Consider the following 18,599-nt stretch of genomic DNA (forward strand, 5'->3'; position numbering starts at 1 on the left):
CCTGGAAAGCTGAGTACCGTGAGGGTCCCTGTTTGCTGATCGCTGGTTGTCCCTGGAAAGCTGAGTACCGTGAGGGTCCCTGTTTGCTGATCGCTGGTTGTCCCTGGAAAGCTGAGTACCGTGAGGGTCCCTGTCTGCTGATCGCTGGTTGTCTCTGGAAAGCTGAGTACCGTGAGGGTCCCTGTCTGCTGATCGCTGGTTGTCCCTGGAAAGCTGGGTACCGTGAGGGTCCCTGTCTGCTGATCGCTGGTTGTCCCTGGAAAGCTGGGTACCGTGAGGGTCCCTGTCTGCTGATCGCTGGTTGTCCCTGGAAAGCTGAAATCTGGAGTGTTCCTGCACATGGTCCGCTGGTTGCCCCTGGAAACAACCTGCCGTGAGTGCCCCTACAAGCCGCATGTCGTGGAGTGTAGAACTGTCCTTATTGTGTGCCCCTTGCCCGGACTGCCTTAACGTGTGCCCATATCACCCCTGCTTGGATTGCCCGATTGTACACCCATATTTCCCTTGCCTGGACTGCCCCGTTGTCTGCCCATATTTCTCTTGCCTGGACTGCCTCATTGAATACCCGGACTATTGCTTGCTTGAATGGCCCCTATTGCGTACCTGGATTAATACTTGCCTGAACTGCCCCAACTGTGTCCCCGGACTATTGTAGCTACATGGACTGCCCCCCCTGAGTGCTCGGATTATCGCTACCTGAATCACCCTACCGTGGGCCAGATAATCACTGTTTGGACTCCTCCCTCTCCTCCCCCCTTTTTTGGGTACCTGGACGCTACCCTTGTTGCCCTGATTGAGTGTCTCTCCTATTTCAATAAAACTTTGTGTGTTTATCATCCTCTGTGTGAGTTCTTTCCCACTTACGCTTCCGTCACACGCAGTCATGCAACATTGTACCCAAATTTTTAGAATTTTTTTCACACAAATAGAGCTTTCTTTTGGTGGTATTTAATCACCACTGGATGTTCTTTTTTTTGCCTTATAAACAAAAAAAGTTTTCTTTGTTTCTATTATAACATTTGGCAACCAGGTAATTTTTCTCCTTCACTGACGTGCGTTGATGAGGTTGCACTGATAGGCACTGATGAGGTGGCATGGATAGGCAGCACTGATGGGCACTGATGATGCTGCACTAATATGCAGCAATGGTGGGCACTGATAGGCAGCACTGATGGGCAGCGCTGACTGGCAGCACTGACTTGACAGCACTGACTGGCAGCATTGCTGGGCGCAACTGCTGGGCAGCACTGATGTGCACTAGTGGGTAGCACTGCTCGGGCGGGGGGGGGGGGGCGCTGCTGGGTACTGATCATCAGGGCACTGATCCTCACTGCCCTGAAGATCAGTACCGATCTGTTCTATGATAATTGCTGTGACAGTGTGAAGAAAGTGCTGCCGATAACCAGCAACTGTATTCACTCCCATGATCTGCTGTGTCATTGGACACAGCTGATCAAGTGGTAAAAGGCCGCTGTGATTGGCCTTCTACTCCATCACATGATCAGCTGTGTCCATAGGACACAGTGATCATGGAGGTCGCTGCGTGCGCGCCGCTGGGGTACACGGGAGGGCACGTTCTGGGAGGACATCCTACGATGCCCTTCCAGAACAGGACAACCGTGCTGTAGCCGTCATTTGGCTATAGCACGATTGAAAGAGGTTAAAAGCTTCAACAAAGCTTGCTGAAAGCTCTGCAAATGCTTTGTCAAAGCTTGCTGTTCACACTGTTCTTACACAAGCTGAAGCAAGCCTGTGTCGAACAGGCCTTCATGGGTGTATTCAAGCTTCAGGCATTTTAGTTTTAGCCAATGGAAAACCACCATGAGAAGCTCAGCTCTCCCTGACAAGCTCTATTCACAATGCAACAATAGAACATAGGGGTCGTTCACATGGGCATACAGCACTGTGCAGTGTGAGGATCCGGTTGTTTATCTAGCACTGCGTGCAGGCAGCCCATGTAGATAAAAAGGTATACATAGAATGTACAGACTCACTCGCATAGCAAAGTTTGACAGGGGCATGCACCAGGCATAGTCCCCAAGTCCGTGCATTCGTCCCTGCATACCTGTCAAACTGGCTGTGTAATCAAGTCTGTACAGAGGATGCATATCCATTCACTTATATGGGCTGCCTGCAACTCAGCACTAGAACAAAAAGATACACAAATGGCTCTTCACGCAATACAGGACTGAGTGCCCATGTACATGATCCCTAAGCCTCAGGCCCCTTTCACATGGGCCAGATACATTTTGCTCAGCAGTGGATTTGTCTGCTGATCCCCTGCTGAGCAGAGCAGGCGGATGACAGATCTGTGTCCACTCTGTTTACGCAGAGCGAACACAGCCTGCTCTGTTCTATGGGCAGTCGGATGTAAACGAACTGGCTGTCTGTTTAAACCCAACTGCCTTCCAATCCAACCCCTCAGACGGAGGGGAATAGACCCCCTTCTGATTTTTGTTTTTTTTTTTGCTGGATTGGATCGAAGGTAGCTGAATGTAAACGGACAAAGTCTGTTTCCATCTGACTGCCCATAGAGGAGAATGGAGGGTCTGATCAGGTCTGCCCGAATAACGGACAGGCAGACCCAACCGGACCGCTCGTGTGAAAGAGGCCATATTGCCTTGTGTACATGTTGGAGCGGATTCGGGCAAAGCTGCCCAATAGGGCTGATGTGAATGAGCCCTAGGGCTGCAACGCACAGCGACGCATGTTACACATTGATGCATTGTGGTTCCTGTTTTTAAAGACCTCCAATGTACATGAGTTGCAGCAACATGCTTCAATGCACCATAGTGCACAATAACAAAAATATTGTAACATCCAAAAAGGGCCCTTTCACATCGAGGAGTTTTTGAAGCGCTTTTGTGCTAAAAAAAAAAAAAGTGGAAAAAAAGCCTATGAAAAATGCTTTCGTATCCCAACCCTGGCACTTCCTGGCTGGAGTTTGCATGTTCTCCCTATGCCTGCGTGGGTTTCCTCCCCCACTCCAAATACATGCTGGTAGGTTAATTGGCCCTAGTATGTGTACGTATGAATGAATGTAATTTAGGGACCTTAGATTGTACGCTTGAGGGTTAGGGACTGATGTGAATGTACAATATATATGTAAAGCGCTGCGTAAATTGACGGCACTATACAAGTACCTGAAATAAAAAAAATATGTCTTATGTATGTTTTCACACTCCCTTGCGGTGTATAAAATTCTGCTTGCAGCATTTTTGGAGCCTGTTTGTTCAGTTAATAAAAATAACACACACATACACACCAAAAACACACTTCCCCATTGAAATCAATAGAAACCGCCTCAAACGCACCCAAGATGCGTGTTTGATGCAGTTTTTGAGTCACATGTCCCTTTAAAAAAATGTACTGCAAGCGCGGCAAAACGCATATGCATTTCTGCTGCGGATCAGTGTGAAAGTGCCCTAATTGGAATGTTTTGGTGCATATGAGACAGTTTGATTGCAACGCTCTGCCGTAATCCAACGCACATGCATTACCACACTACACACACGCATACCAGCCAAAGTGTTCCCATTTGTTACTTGCAGGATAAAAGGTCATTTTATTAGCCCTCCAGAGTGCCAGAGAAGCATATGAGAGCCCAGGTAAACACTGCACAATATAGGATGAGGTTTGCACAGCAGCAGTAACATGACCTGAGCTGTATAGAGACACAGCTGAGCGGCGTGAGCGGTCACCATGGTAACGCTCGCATACATCCCACGTGTTTCAGAGGGAATGGCTTGCTTGTTAATGCACGAGAACTCTCCGGGGTGTTTGTCGGGACCACCATGGCTGACTCACTCATACCTCCACACCAACTCACCAGCGCCGGTCACATCCACGTTCCTTGGTGTGCTATAAACACCGACACCGAAGAGACTTGCCTCCTCAGAATCCGGACTCTGTGCGCACGCGCAGTGTTTGAGGGCGGGTCCCGTGATGTTTCTACTGTTACCTATGTAACTGTGATATGGTGGTGGTAGTAGTGTTACCTAAAGGTGTGACTGAGACATGAAACCTGAGACTAGAAACCAACCAAACACTCAGACACATTTTATTTGACTAAGCCGTGTATATTTGATTTACATAAACGTGGCATTCGTCGTTTATATTCCATTCTATGACACGTTATATGTATTGTTGCAGCAGGTGCACAAAATCACTTCATGGGTTCATCCAGACAGGCCGAAAAGACTCGTGTTTCCATACATACAGTAGTTACTGTTATAGAGTGGTTACGTACGCATCAAAATGCAGCACTATAGTAATCAATGAGCCCATACACACAGCTCATTGATCTGCATACGAAAATGTGTGCTGTGCAGGGGCGGACTGTCCATTTGGAAACTCAGGCACTGCCCGAGGGCCTGGGGTCAGTAGGGGGCCCCATGAGATGCCCCTGGTACCTTTTTCATAGGCTTTTTTGAGTTTGGGCAAGGACACAGGGGCCCCATGATCCCCTATTAGCCAGGGGCCCCATGAGTTGTCAGTCCGCCCCTGGTGCTGTGTTTAGTCACACGCAAAAAAAAAGTAGGATGTGGCTGCAGATTTTCCACATGTAGATCTGCAGATTTTACTCACATATGAGCAAAACACGCATATACATGAGTACTTCAGTAGAATATTTTATGAGGGATCTTTCTTTAGCCACTCCAAAACCCGGCACTTTCATCCCCCTTCCTGCCCAGGCCAACTTTCAGCACTGACGCACTTTGAATGACAATTGCGCGGTCATGCAATAATGTACCCATATGAAATGTTTATCATTTATTTTTTTAAGACAGATAGAGCTTTCTTTTGATGCTATTTGATCACCACTGGGTTTGTTCATTTTTGCTATATAAAAGAAAAAATACCGAAGATTGTTTCCCTTAGTTTTTGTTATATAATTTTGCATTTAAATAATTTTTCTTCATTTATTTAGGCCAAAATGTATTCTGCTACATTTTTGGGGTAAAATTCCCTAAAACAGTGTATATTATTTAGTCTGTCTGAAAGCCGTGGGATATATATATTTGAAAACTGATCAGCTGAGACCCTTAAATGCCAGACACTGGTATGACAAACAAAACAAAGACTGAACAGTTTGAAATAAGAAAAAGTTTTTCTTAGTTTCTGTTATAAAATTTGGCAAATTATTATTATTATACAGGATTTATATAGCGCCAACAGTTTGTGCAGCACTTCACAGAATGAGGGTAGACATTACAGTTACAATACAATTTGTTACAAGAGGAAACAGAGGGCCCTGCTAGTTAGAGCTTACAATCTAGGAGAATAAGTAATTTTTCTTTATCACTGATGTGCACTGATGGGCTGTAATGATGGGTACTGATGAGGCTGCACTAATGGGCATGGATAGGCGACACTGATATGCTGCATTGATAGGCACTGATATGCTGCACTGATCCCTTTCCAAATAGCAGGAAATCACTCTGGAACCAGCATGCGTTCCACTCACCGGAAGTGTCAGGAATGGACTCGCCAATGGTGGTGGGACTCACCTGCCTTGTGGGCTGCAGTACCAGGGCTGGCCAGCGGGTGCTCTCAGCAGCCAGAAGCTCACTCCTGCAATCAGCCATCACCTGAGGCTGATTGCAGGAGGTGTATTTAAGGAATGGCCAGACCTGCAGTCAGTGCCTTGGTGTTGTTTCCCATGTGCCCTGTATCCTGTCTCCTGCCTGCTCGACGCTCCTGCTTGACTCTGACAGAACTCCGCCTGCACTGACCCCGGCTATTCCTGACCATTCTTCTGCCTGCTCCCGTTGTACCTTTCTGCCTGATTGTTCCTGACCCGGCTTGCCTGACCACTCCACCTTTCCAGCCCTGACTGCACCTGTACCTATTAGTTTAAGGTTTGTTTTGTTTTGCACTGTGTTTGTTTATTTTGTGCAGCTCATAATATTATTATTTAATCATTTCTGAAGCCTACTGTTTCCCTGTGTCAGTCCACACATCTCTAGTCATACCTGGATCCCTGACATTACACCAAGGCCATTCCTGGCCAGAAGTGGCTGCACAGGGAAGCCATCTTGGCTTATTGTTGTGAAGGATGCATCCGGAGGAGGTTATATACTTGTGTCTGCTAGTCTTTGATGACAAAGAATATGCCTATGAGACTCTGCAGGAGTATACCAGGGATCAGCTGCTAGAATGCATAGGGGTTGCGCATTCCCTGGTAGATCAGGGCACAGAGTTCTCTGAGGTGCAACCATTAATTCAGGCTTGTGTGGAGTTGGCTTCAGCTAGTACCCCTGAAAGCAGGGATGACTTTTTTTCCCCCATTCAGTGCAGATCAAATGGAATCGCTGGTATGGTTGTTGGAGGAGGATCCAGATTGCTTCCATGAACATTATGCAGCTTGTCCATTACATGTGCTAGTGGAGTGTATAGACGCAGTGCAGTCTTTGGTCAGACAGGCTATGTGTAAGCGGAGTTGTGTTCAACACATACTACAGTCCTGGGCAGACTTGTTACACCCAGCCTCAGTCAGCTTGCAACAAACCAGTCCTGCTTCTCATCATTCCTCTGCTCAAAGCTCTCTTCCTGCACTCCCGACAGCACCCCCAATGACAGCCTAGTATACCCTGCTAGCTACCACATGTCAGTCCCCTGCTCCCACTCGCTGCACCTATCCTGCCTTTTACCCTGTAAAGAAGCCCTCTGTAGCAACTGCTCCCTCCTTTGTTCCATCCCCCAGCTCTTCTCTGCGTACAGCTGCTCTATCCGTTTACAAACCTGCGCTTACTTACAGTGCTCCAGTAACTAAAACCAGGAAAAGGCGAAAATTCTTTCCAACCAGTACCATCCTGCCAGTATCCAAACCGGTCAGCCTGCCGTCTGAGAACCTGCCTTCTATGGTTCAGCCTGGTGCCCCGGCGCCCGCAATTCAGCCTGATGCCCAATGACCCAGTGTACGCTACCCGGGCTGATGTTCCTACCCAGCCTGACGATCTAATGCCCGCTACCCAGCCTGACGACCCGATCCGGCCTGATGACCCGATCCAGTTTGATCTGGTATACGCGATCCAGCCTGATGACCCGATCCAGCCTGATGACCCGATCCAGCCTGATGACCTGGTGTTCGTGATCCGGCCTGACGACCCGGTCCGGCTTGACGACCCGGTCCGGCCTGATGACTCGGTACCTCAGTGCCCGCTGTCGTGCCAGGTGACTCGGAGCCCGCTGTCGTGCCAGGTGACTCGGAGCCCGCTGTCGTGCCAGGTGACTCGGAGCCCGCTGTCGTGCCAGGTGACTCGGAGCCCGCTGTCGTGCCAGGTGACTCGGAGCCCGCTGTCGTGCCAGGTGACTCGGAGCCCGCTGTCGAGCTTGGTGACTCTGTGCCCGCTGTTCTGCCAGATGACTCGGTGCCCGCTGTCGAGGTACAAGGTGAAGGTACAAACAAATGGTCTGGGATCAGATGTGTATGTATACACAATTCCTCAATAGGACTTACAGACCCAATCATCATTTAGCATTAATTAGTCTAAAGCCAGGTTCCTGGAGGTGACAATTTTTGTGTGTCAATCAGGTTATCACCTTCTGGGAAAGCCAGTGACAGCGGACAGACTGTCTGCCTTTTGTAGAAAGCTCTATAGGTAATATTCACATCAAAGAAGTATGTTTAATCTCTTATAAAAGCCAAAATATTAGTTGGAGAGATATGAACAAGCTTCCTTTGTGCAGGCCATTCTGTGCGCTACATTTACATATAAGAATCATATTTGTGGCTTGGGGAGGAAGCCAGGGAAATGCATGGAATGGTTAGATGACGCGGGGGTGCAACAGTCAGATGGTGTTTGGTACTGTTGCGATCGGGCTGACACGCTGGTGTCAGAAATCCAATCCCCAACTTGGTGTTCAGGCCAGTCTTTGCCCAATTGAACTTGGGCAGGTCCATACACAGTACCTCTTGTGGGCAGGTCAGGACCACCTCCCCCATAGTCAATTGGCCGAAGACTAATATCCCGCCCATGTCCAAATCGCAATAAATTGAACGCATGGACATTTGGACAGCGTGATTCGTACGGAGCTGGTTCGATTGACTAGCGGATTGCCAAGTTTCTGGCTTGCTCCAGCCGCAGGGTAAAGTGTTATTCTGTCTTTTTATTCCCTTTTATTTTATAGTAATTAGTCATTTGTGTGTCTTCTTATATCTTTTGTATTTCTGTAACTTTTTTATATTTTGTACATATTTTATGCACTGCCCACTTTGGGAAATTAAATCTTAAAATTAATTAGTGAACTTCTGTGTATTTAAGCGCGTGCTCATATCTTCGGAGAGATTAGATCAGAGAGACTAGATCGGAGAGATTAGATTGGGTTATATTGTATTGTATTTTAGTGCCTTTAAAACGCTCGGTTAAGCTCATTGCCAATCTGTATGCATCTGCACTGTGAGTGGGCAGATTGCACGCAGATTGCAAAGGTAACAGATCTGCCAGGCGGAGATCTGTGTGTGTGTGGTGTCTCAACAGACCATTCTGCGGATAAACTGTTGGGTGGTGGCAGGCTACCTTTGTGGTGCGTCTGGTGTGGGGGTGTGTGGACAGTGGAAGGGTATCAACACTGTGGTTCAAGCTAGGATAGCTGAAGGGACCTTTAGAAGGGTGTGTGATTACTAAGCTGGTCCTCAACTCTAATCAGGGCACCAAGTTGTATGTAAGATCGTATCTGCCAGTGTGTGGTCGACCAGCTGGATTGGAGTGGAGTCTCCATCTGGTGGTGGCCAGAGGTAGTGCGGGCTGTGAAAAGGTATCACGGCTGATCTTATATACGGTTTGAGATATTTAAGAGTAAATCCCCTTTATTATCCCCTCTTTACCACCCTGTCGCGGCCGCACGCACGCGTCACGGTTAGCTAGTCGCTGTGGGCGTGGCGTGTGGTGGACACGTGACAGGGTGATCGTTTACCGAATCCTTGACAGTTGTGATCCCAGTGGAAGCCATGGCTGGCACAGGGGTTGGAGGAGCCATCCCTGCAGTGCCTATGGCTTGTATTTCTTTGAGCCAGGAGTCTGGAAGTCAAGTGGAAGAAGTGGGCAGATCCCACTAATGAAGGAGGCCATGTGGAGAGCCTGCAGCCAGTCACTGCAGGCAACAATGTTTCAGCTGGACTCCGAGATAAGGGACCCGAGGATATCCTAGCCCTTCCCGGATGGAAGAGTCGTGAGGATGTGGTCCCAAAGAAAGCTACAGTTATCATAGGGGTTGGAGGAGTCACCCCTGTACTACCTGCAGCTTGTGTTGCTTTGCCCCAAGGATCCAGAAGCAAAGTGAGAGAAGTGGGCGTAGCAGCTACCACGAACATACTGTCGGGTACTGACCTGGGGCGGTTGGTAACCCAGAACAAGTCTAAGTCAACACCCCTGAAGTCTACATTTACACCCGAGGCCTCGGATTCACGTAATGTACTGTTGAGTGACTCAATGCACACTGAGAATTCTGGGGAGGGTCAGGGTGTGAAGGACTGTGTACCAGAGCCTGGCTCTAGTGGATGTCTGGGGTCAAGGCCTGGAGAAGAGTTTAAAATCGCAGAGGACTCTGCAACTGATAGTGTTTTATGTGATGATAAATGTAATGACATGTGTAAGGCAGACCTTCCCTCTGCTGCAGCAGTGACTCGGGGTGCCCGCCAGGTGGCCCCGGACCAGTCATTGCCCACTGCTACAGAGGAACTGCCTGTGGAAGGGCCCAATCTAGCTGGGTTGGACCCTTGTGAGCCTGGCCCAGAGGGCCTAAGGTCTCCTCAGACTGTTGTCTACCTGGCACCTGTGGCAGATAGCTCTGAGTCCCCTGGAGCTGTGAGAATTGACGGCAGCCCAGAGGATCTCAGGGGTGTGGCTGAAGGACCGCCAGCGGTGGATAGCAGGATGGGGGTGCATGGGCAAAAGGAATTTGTTTTTCTACCCCTATGTAAAGCAACAGGATGTTCTTTTGAAGTCCCCGGGGAAAAAGCACATTGGGTTTCAGTAGACCAGTGTTGTGTGCCCCTCGCCCCTTGTGGGATGAAGTTCTCTGTTGTCTGCTCCCCTGACACCACAGATACCAGTAATGCCATTTTGGATCCTGGACTGTGGAGCACAGAGGAGGGACCACAGGGTGAGGGTTTAAGTCTGATTCATTCTGACTCTACCCCCTCAGTAGCTGTGGCTGACGGCACCGAGTTTCCAGAGGCTGTTACATCTGATGCCAGCCCAGAGGAACTCATGGGTGCTCACAGATGCTCTGCTGAGGACGGGGTAGAAGTGAGTGACGTGGGTCAGAGGATAACCCCTAGTGGAATTTTTCCTCCTGTAACTTTCCCCTCTGTCACCACAGTCGCGGGTGCTGCCAGTGCAGACTCATTTCTGTGTGTTGCAGAGGGAAGTCTGCAGGATGTTGGGGCAAATTCAACCCAATCAGAGTCTCCCACCTCAGCAGTTGCAGCTGACATCACTGAGTCCGTCCAGGATGATAGGTTTGAGGATGGCCCGGAGGAGCTCAGGGGTGGTGCTGACAGATGTTCTGCTGAGGAGGACAGAGTAGAAGGGTGTGGCACGGGTCAGAGGATGACCCCTGGTGGAGTAAAGTCTGTGGATTTATCCTTTGTCCCCACAGCTATGAGTATCATGATTGAAGACTTATTGCTGTGCACAGCAAGGGAAGGATCACAGGATGACGGGGGAACACTAACCCCCTCTGAATCTGCTCTCTCAGAGGCTGAAGCTGACAACACTGTATTTTTGCTGGCTGATAGGTTTGATGTCAGCCCGGAGGAAGTCAGGGGTTGTGCTGACCAGTCTCTGGCTGAGGCAGAAAGAGCAGAAGTGTGGGAGACAGGTCCAAGGGTGGAGGTTCTGGTATCCAAGCCATGAAACTAGGTCCAGATCACCCAGAAACAACCTTATGTCAGGCTCAGGCATCTGGGTGTCGCAGCCAATGGCGAACCACCAGATGACCCTGGCCAGTGGCTGAAAATGTTGACAGCGCACAATGACAGGTTCGCCAGTACCCGTCCAGTTGATAGTCGGTGGCCAGCAGATGAAATGGATCCGCGAGGGGATCTGCTGGCCAGTGGTGACCCAAAGCCTTTGGGATCAGTCAGAGAGCTGGGCAGAAGCCCTTCCCCATCAGCAGGGGGATGGGCTGAGCTGTCAGCGGTGTCAAACTTTAGTTGGGAGAACTTACCCCCTCCCAACCTTGCGAACCTTCTATGTAGACGCGTTAGCTAACCCGTTTAGGCTCAGCTATGCGTCATCTGGAAGAGGGGAGATGTAACAGACATGTAAAATTTATTGTAACGGGCATGTAAGATTTGAGTGGAAATATGGTATCATAGCCATGACAGGTTGAGTAGATTAGATTATGTCAGGCCCTTTCATTGCAAAGGTGTGTGCAGGAACAGTCTGCTAATTAAGGATGTACATTGAGCCCCTGGGCCATAGGGAAATGAATAGAAGGTACAAACAAATGATCTGGGATACAGATGTGTATGTATACACAATTACTCCATAGGCCTTACAGACCCAATCATCATTTAGCATCAATTAGTCTAAAGCCAGGTTCCTGGAGGTGACAACTTTTGTGTGTCAATCAGGTTATCACCTTCTGAGGAAAACCAGTGACAGCAGACAGACTGTCTGCCTTTTGTGGAAAGCTCTATAAGTAATATTCACATCAAAGAAGTATGTTTAATCTCTTATAAAAGCCAAAATATTAGTTGCAGAGATATGAACAAGCTTCCTTTGTGCAGGCCATTCTGTACGCTACATTTGCATATGAAAATCATATTTGTGGCTTGGGGAGAAAGCCAGGAAAATGCATGGAATGATTAGATGACGCGGGGGCGCGACAGTCGGATGGTGTTTGGTACTGTTGCGATCGGGCTGATGCGCTGGTGTCAGAAATCCAATCCCCGACTTGGTGTTCAGGCCAGTCTCGGCTCAATTGAACTTGGGCAGGTCCATACACAGTACCTCTTGTGGGCAGGTCAGGACCACCTCCCCCAGAGTCAATTGGCCGAAGACTAATGTCCCGCCCATGTCCAAATCGCCATAAATTGAACGCACGGACATTTGGACAGGGTGATCAGTACGGAGCTGGTTCGATTGACCAATGGATTGCTGATTTTCTGGCTTGCTCCAGCCGCAGGGTAAAGTGTTATTCTGTCTTTTTATTCCCTTTTTATTTTATAGTAATTAGTCATTTGTGTGTCTTCTTATATCTTTTGTATTTCTGTAACTTTTTATATTTGTACATATTTTATGCACTGCCCACTTTGGGAAATTAAATCTTAAAATTAATTAGTGAATTTCTGTGTATTTAAGCACGTGCTCATATCTTTGGAGAGACTAGATCGGAGAGATTAGATTGGGTTATATTGTATTGTATTTTAGTGCCTTTAAAATGCTCGGTTAAGCTCATTGCCAATCTGTATGCAACTGCACTGTGAGTGGGTAGATTGCATGCAGATTGCAAAGGTAACAGATCTGCCAGACGGAGATCTGTGTGTGTGGGGTGTCTCAACAGACCGTTCTGCGGATAAACTGTTGGGTGGTGGCAGGCTACCTTTGTGGTGCGTCTGGTGTGGGGGTGTGTGGACAGTGGAAGGGTTATCAGCACCGGGGTTCAAGCTAGGATAGCTGAAGGGACCTTTAGAAGGGTGTGTGATTACTAAGCTGGTCCTCAACTCTAATCAGGGCACCAGGTTGTATGTAAGATCCTATCTGCCAGTGTGTGGTCAACCAGCTGGATTGGAGTGGAGTCTCCATCTGGTGGTGGCCAGAGGTAGTACGGGCTGTGAAAAGGTATCACGGCTGATCTTATATACGGTTTGAGATATTTAAGTGTAAAATTCCCTTTAGAATCCCCTCTTTACCACCCTGTCGCGGCCGCACGCGTGCGTCATGGTTAGCTAGTCTCTGTGGGCGTGGCGTGTGGTGGACCCGTGACAGGGTGATCGTTTAACGAATCCTTGACATGTACCCATATGAATTTTTTTAGCATTTTTTTTGAGACAGATAAAGCTTAATTTTGGTGGTATTTATTTACCACTGGGTTTTTTTTTTTGCTATATAAATGAAAGTCCAAAAATTTAGAAAGTGTGTTTTTCTTATACAGTTTTGCAAATAAATAATATTTCATCATAAATCTTGGCCAAAATTTATTCAGTTTTCTTTATAGTAAAAAAAAATAACCCAAATTAGTTTATAATCAAAACTTATAATTTGTAAACTTTTTTATTTAATTTTTTTATATTATTTATGTGGTTTTTTCTACATACTGTGACACTGCACTACTTGTGGGGGGTGATGAAGAATTTTTTTTTTTTTTACACTGATTGCTTTTACACCTATAAAGGCTGTAAAAGCAATCATTTCTCCTTCTCTCTGGCTGCATTCTTGCAGCCATTGAGAACTACTGTGTGAGCTGTGATTGGTCACAGCTTGTCACATGGTACAAGGCTGTTGTGAATAGCCTTGTGCCATGTGACCTCTGTGATCATTCACAGATTTCACACGTAGTAAGCAATGATGTCCGAAGTAACATCTTGCTTACTACTCTGCATATGATCACTGATTGGCCAATCAGTGATCACATGATCAGGACCTCAGACAGAGGTCCCGTGCGACGATCGGTGTTCTCCAGACACAGCAGGCACCGGATCGTGGTGCTGTGCACTCCCAGGGAGCGCGCACAGTCCATAATGGCGGGTGCCATTTATGAACAGCAACCCGCCCCTGGAGTACCACCGTCCTGTCGTTTATAAACAGTGGCTGGACGGCAAGTGGTTAACAGTGGCTGTTCCCTGGGTACTACATTCCCCATGGTTCTAGACCCAGCAGTCCTTTCCAGTTTTCTGGGTGGGCTCATTCTTTCACAGTGTTTCTCTCCCTCTCCCTCTCCCTCTCCCTCCTCCTCTCCATGGTCAGGAAGGGATAGATGACCGCTACTGCAGCCAGGATGGCGGTGTAAGCTGTCACAGTCCTGTCTGGGTAGCTGTGGCTAGGGAGCACTGAGCTACATTTACTTAAAAATTTCCTTTCATGTTGGGAAGTTTTGCCTGTCTGCTGGCCGTCTCTTTCCACAACTTCCTGCATCACATGTATGCTTCGCAGCTTCTCCTCTGCTCTTTACTTTCCAATTCTTTGGAATACATGTAGCACTACCCCCTTAGAAGTTGCTGAAGATTCGGGTCCCCTTATAGTCCTGAACAGCCAGGCAACACCCATTTTCTCAGACTTGCATTGAGAGTCAGTCAACAGTCCTTGAGCTTGGTTTTATGTTTTATTAAGGGGTGTTGAACTTGGATGGGGTAAGGGGTGTATGGGATCCCCAAGGAACAGTAAACTGAGGACAAACTCCTTAACAACTATGTACAAGTCTTTACACAGTAGAAACGTTTCTTGGAGCGCTCTTCAGCCTCTCCTGGTGTACCATCCCAGATAATCCTCTTATTATCCAGCTGCCTGAGGGAATCCCTGGGTAAGGGGATCCAGTGTCACTTTAAATAAACAGTCCTGGGTAAGGAGCACATCAGGTTTCCTACGAGAGTGCTCTTTTCCCCTTAACTGGACCAGGGGGTATAGGACTACTCACTCAGTCTCAGTCCTGAAAGTTGATTAATGTAGGTGGCTGCCTTCAAGCCTTCTGCTGGGCTGGCTTTTTTCCTGGCTCTGCAGGTGGTCCTCGCTCTGGAGGCCAGTGAAGTTGAGCAATCCTCCTTTCCTGCTTTCTGCCTGCAGGTAGGCCTCTTCCCACTGGGCCCACTCCCGGGCTCCTGCATCTCTGCTTCCTCACATCTTCCACTTGAACCCTCCTGCCACTGAGCAGGCTCAGTCACTCTTAAAGGCTGTCCTGACCCCATGCCAAGCCTCCTGCTTTGGTATTGGTCAGAATCCATTAAGAGTGCAGACCAGCTCCTCCTTGCCCCCACCCACTGCTTCTAGAATCTCCTCCAAGATTCCAGAGCAGGGTAGGTATCAAGGAACTGATCTGCAGAGCCTCTCAGCCCTGACCCAAATTTGACCCAGCTGACTATTGCCCAGGCTGCTACTCAGCCCTTCTAACAGAAAAAATGACCAGCTAGCTCTCCCTAGCTCACTAGGAGGGTGCTACATACATTTCCCAAAGTACTTGCCTGCAAGCTGTGATTCCTGTACAGACTCCACCTCCTGAAATTCCTCCTCTCAGCACCTCTGTAGTTCTGAAGGCAGGTTCTCTAATCTCTGTGACACAGCAGCACCTACTCACGGAGCACCTTGTAAATGTAAGTTTACAGACTTCAAGATAGTTCAGATTTATAGGAGTAATCTAGAAATAATTTTAAAAATGAATATATGATTTTACATTTTCATAGATATGCTTTAACTGCTTGTTTATGCCTAGGGAACAGTGTACAGCAGTTTAATTTACCCAATCCTGCATTCAAACAGACTCCTTCATGCTGCTAGACCAAGCATCCTCTTTCCTGCACTTTTTTTTTTTGGGGGGGGGGGGTTAGAAGAAATGACCCTCCTCAAACAGAATAGTGCGCTAAACCTTTAGATAAATAAGAGAACCAGAACTTTTTCTGAGTGGAAAAATGGGTTTGATAATGAAATTGGCAGTGCCTCCACCCAGGACAAGGCCTCTATGAACCAAGGGGATTCCCTTCCTTGGAAATGAAATAGTAATTTAATCAAAGAAATTGGGAGTAGGAACTACTGTATACTGTAATATTAACCTTAAATCTACAGATGCACACCAGTATGGAAATAATATGAGCTGTATATAAGAGATTAATATTAGTACATACATCCAATGTACAAAAACGTATTGTCAGCAAAGAGCCCAACAAAAGTCCTGATGGAATTGTGGACATATATCCAGGTGTATATAGTTGTTAACATAGATATTTCCAGATAAATGTTGCAGTAAAGTCTAGTTGCAGGGACCCCTGAGGATGATCATGATGTGTTGTCTGTCTTTTTGAAGACAAGATTAGGGGCGTTGGGGAGATCCTCCGACTATTGTCCAACCAGCTTAGAATGCAGCTTCTCACAGGCAGAAAATGTGGTGTGGCATTAAAACTTAGAGTCAGCCTATCTCCTCTGCTCTTAAGTCTCTCCCTAGTAGTTTCTATTCTGAAATGCAACTGGATCTCTAATTACCAGAAGTGGCTGTTAGGCGAATGTCTAACCTGTCTCTAGCCTATGCTAGTAATCAAGCCCTAAGCTTAAACTAGATATAGAATCCCAGACCACAAGAGACAAGGTTAACTAAAATAACAGGAGCTACAGTGAAGGAAATAAGTATTTGATCCCCTGATGATTTTGAATGTTTGCCCATTCACAATGAAATGATCAGTCTAAAAATCAAATGGTAGGTGTATTGTAACACTGAGAGACAGAATAGCAATAAAAAGAAATGCATGTCTAACAAATTATGCACTGATTTGCATGTTCATGAGGGAAATAAGTATTTGATCCCCTTCACAAAACATGACTTAGTACTTGGTGGCAAATCCCTTGTTGGCAATCACAGAGGTCAGACGTTTCCTGTAGTTGGCCACCAGGTTTGCACACATCTCAGGAGGGATTTTGTCCCACTCCTCTTGGCAGATCCTCTCCAAGTCATTAAGGTTTGGTGGCTGACGTTTGGCAACTCGCATTTTCAGCTTCCTCCACAGATTTTCAATCGGATTAAAGTCTGGAGACTGGCTAGGCCACTCCAGGACCTAATGTGCTTCTTCTTGAGCCACTCTTTTGTTGCCTTAACCGTGTGTTTTGGGTCATTGTCATGCTGAAACACCCATCCACGACCCATTTTCAATGTCCTGGCTGAGGTAAGAAGGTTCTCACCCAAGATTTGACGGTACATTGCCCCGTCCATCATCCCTTTTGAGTTGTCTTGTCCCCTTAGCAGAAAAACACCCCCAAAGCAGAATGTTTCCACCACCGTGTTTGACAGTTGAGATGGTGTTCTTGGGGTCAAATGCAGCATTCCTCCTCCTCCAAACATGGCGAGTTGAGTTGATGCCAAAGAGCTGGATTTTGGTCTCATCTGACCACAACACTTTCAACCAGTCCTCCTCCGCATCATTCAGATGTTCAGTGGCAAACTTCAGACAAGCCTGGACATGTGCTTTCTTGAGCAGAGGGACCTTGAGGGCACTGCAGGATATCAATCCTTGTCGGCGTAGTGTGTTACCAATTGTTTTCTTGGTGGCTGTGGTCCCAGCTGCCTGGAGATCATTGACAAGTTCCTCACATGTAGTTTTGGGATGATTCCTCACTGTTCTCATGATCATGGACACTCCACGAGGTGAGATCTTGCGTGGTGCACCAGACCTAGGGAGACTGACAGTTGTTTTGTGTTTCTTCCATTTGCGAATGATTGCACCAACTGTTGTCACCTTCTCACCAAGCTGCTTGGCGATAGTTTTGTAGCCCAATCCAGCCTTGTGTAGGTCTACAATCTAGTCCCTGACATCCTTGGACAGCTTGTTTGATTGCTTCTGTGGACAGGTGTCTATTATACAGGTAACAAAATGAGATTAGCAGCACTCCCTTTAAGAGACTGTTTTTAATCTCAGCTTGTTACCTGTATGAAAGACACCTGGTAGCCAGAAATCCTGCTTAATGATAGGGGATCAGATACACATTTCCCTCATGAACATGCAAATCAGTGCATAATTTGCTAGCCATGCATTGAATTTTTTGTTGCTATTCTGTCTCACAATGTGTTACAATACACCTACCATTCGATTTTAGACTGATCATTTCTTAGTGAGTGGGAAAACATTCAAAATCAGCAGGGTATCAAATACTTATTTCCTTCACTGTGTATATATAAACGCTATTGCAATAAACAGTAATACACACATACAGTAGCACAGGTCTAGCTGTCTGGCACGGTGCATGTGCAATAATACCAATAGGATAGAGATACTCTGTCACAAGAATTCAGAAACACACTCAAGAAGCTATGGGCAGCTGCAGTTAAACTATTGGAACATAGTAATACTAGCAATCAGGGGCGGACTGACCATTTGGAAACTCGGGCACTGCCTGAAGGCCCGGGGTCAGTAGGGGACCCCATGAGATGCTCCTGGTACACTTTTTTCTTTTTTTTTTTCTTTTTCATAGGCTTATTTGAGTTTGGGCAAGGACACAGGGGCCCCATGATCCTCTATTTCCCGGGGCCCCATGAGTTGTCAGTCCGCCCCTGCTAGCAATAATAATTTCTCTCTTTCCACGGTTTTTCAAAGCCCCTCCAGGAGACAGGAAGTCTTAATACATAAATATACATAACATTGTGATATTAGCAGCCAGGGCTGGATCTAGCCTGTGTGATTTGGGGGTGCAGTAAAAATGTCAGGGGACAGAGGATGTGGGGTCAGCAGTGCAGTGTATAGGAGTCAGTAGGTTGGTGTACAGGGGGTTAGCAGAGAAAAGGCTACAGTTGGCAGTTTGTAGGGCATTGTACAGAGGTCATTGAGGTCATTAGTATGTAGGGCAGTGTACAGTGGGTTATCAAGGCACTGTACAGGGGTTAGCATGACAGAGGGCATAGGTCAGCAGGATGGAGGATAGGGATCAGCAGTGCAGAGAACAGGGGTCAGCAGGGTA

At 47.3% G+C, this 18,599-nt stretch overlaps 1 protein-coding gene across 3 annotated transcripts in view; it reads right to left on the reverse strand.

Moving 5' to 3' along the window:
- The window catches only part of ARMC2 (armadillo repeat containing 2), a 267,447-nt gene that overhangs the window by 184,330 nt on the left and 64,518 nt on the right, over positions 1–18,599 (reverse strand). Inside the window, exon 1 of one of the 3 annotated variants that reach the window (XM_089664802.1) lies at positions 3,830–3,911. The exons of the other annotated variants lie outside the window; for them this stretch is intronic. The gene's annotated coding sequence lies outside the window, so the exon portion shown is untranslated. Of the gene's footprint in view, positions 1–3,829; positions 3,912–18,599 lie in introns of those variants that run through there. 3 annotated transcript variants of the gene reach the window in all.

Source organism: Staurois parvus, unplaced genomic scaffold (assembly GCF_062004578.1).
Source record: "Staurois parvus isolate SC_StPar_1 unplaced genomic scaffold, SC_StPar_1.0 ptg000048l, whole genome shotgun sequence".
Classification (NCBI taxonomy): Eukaryota; Metazoa; Chordata; class Amphibia; order Anura; family Ranidae; genus Staurois; species Staurois parvus.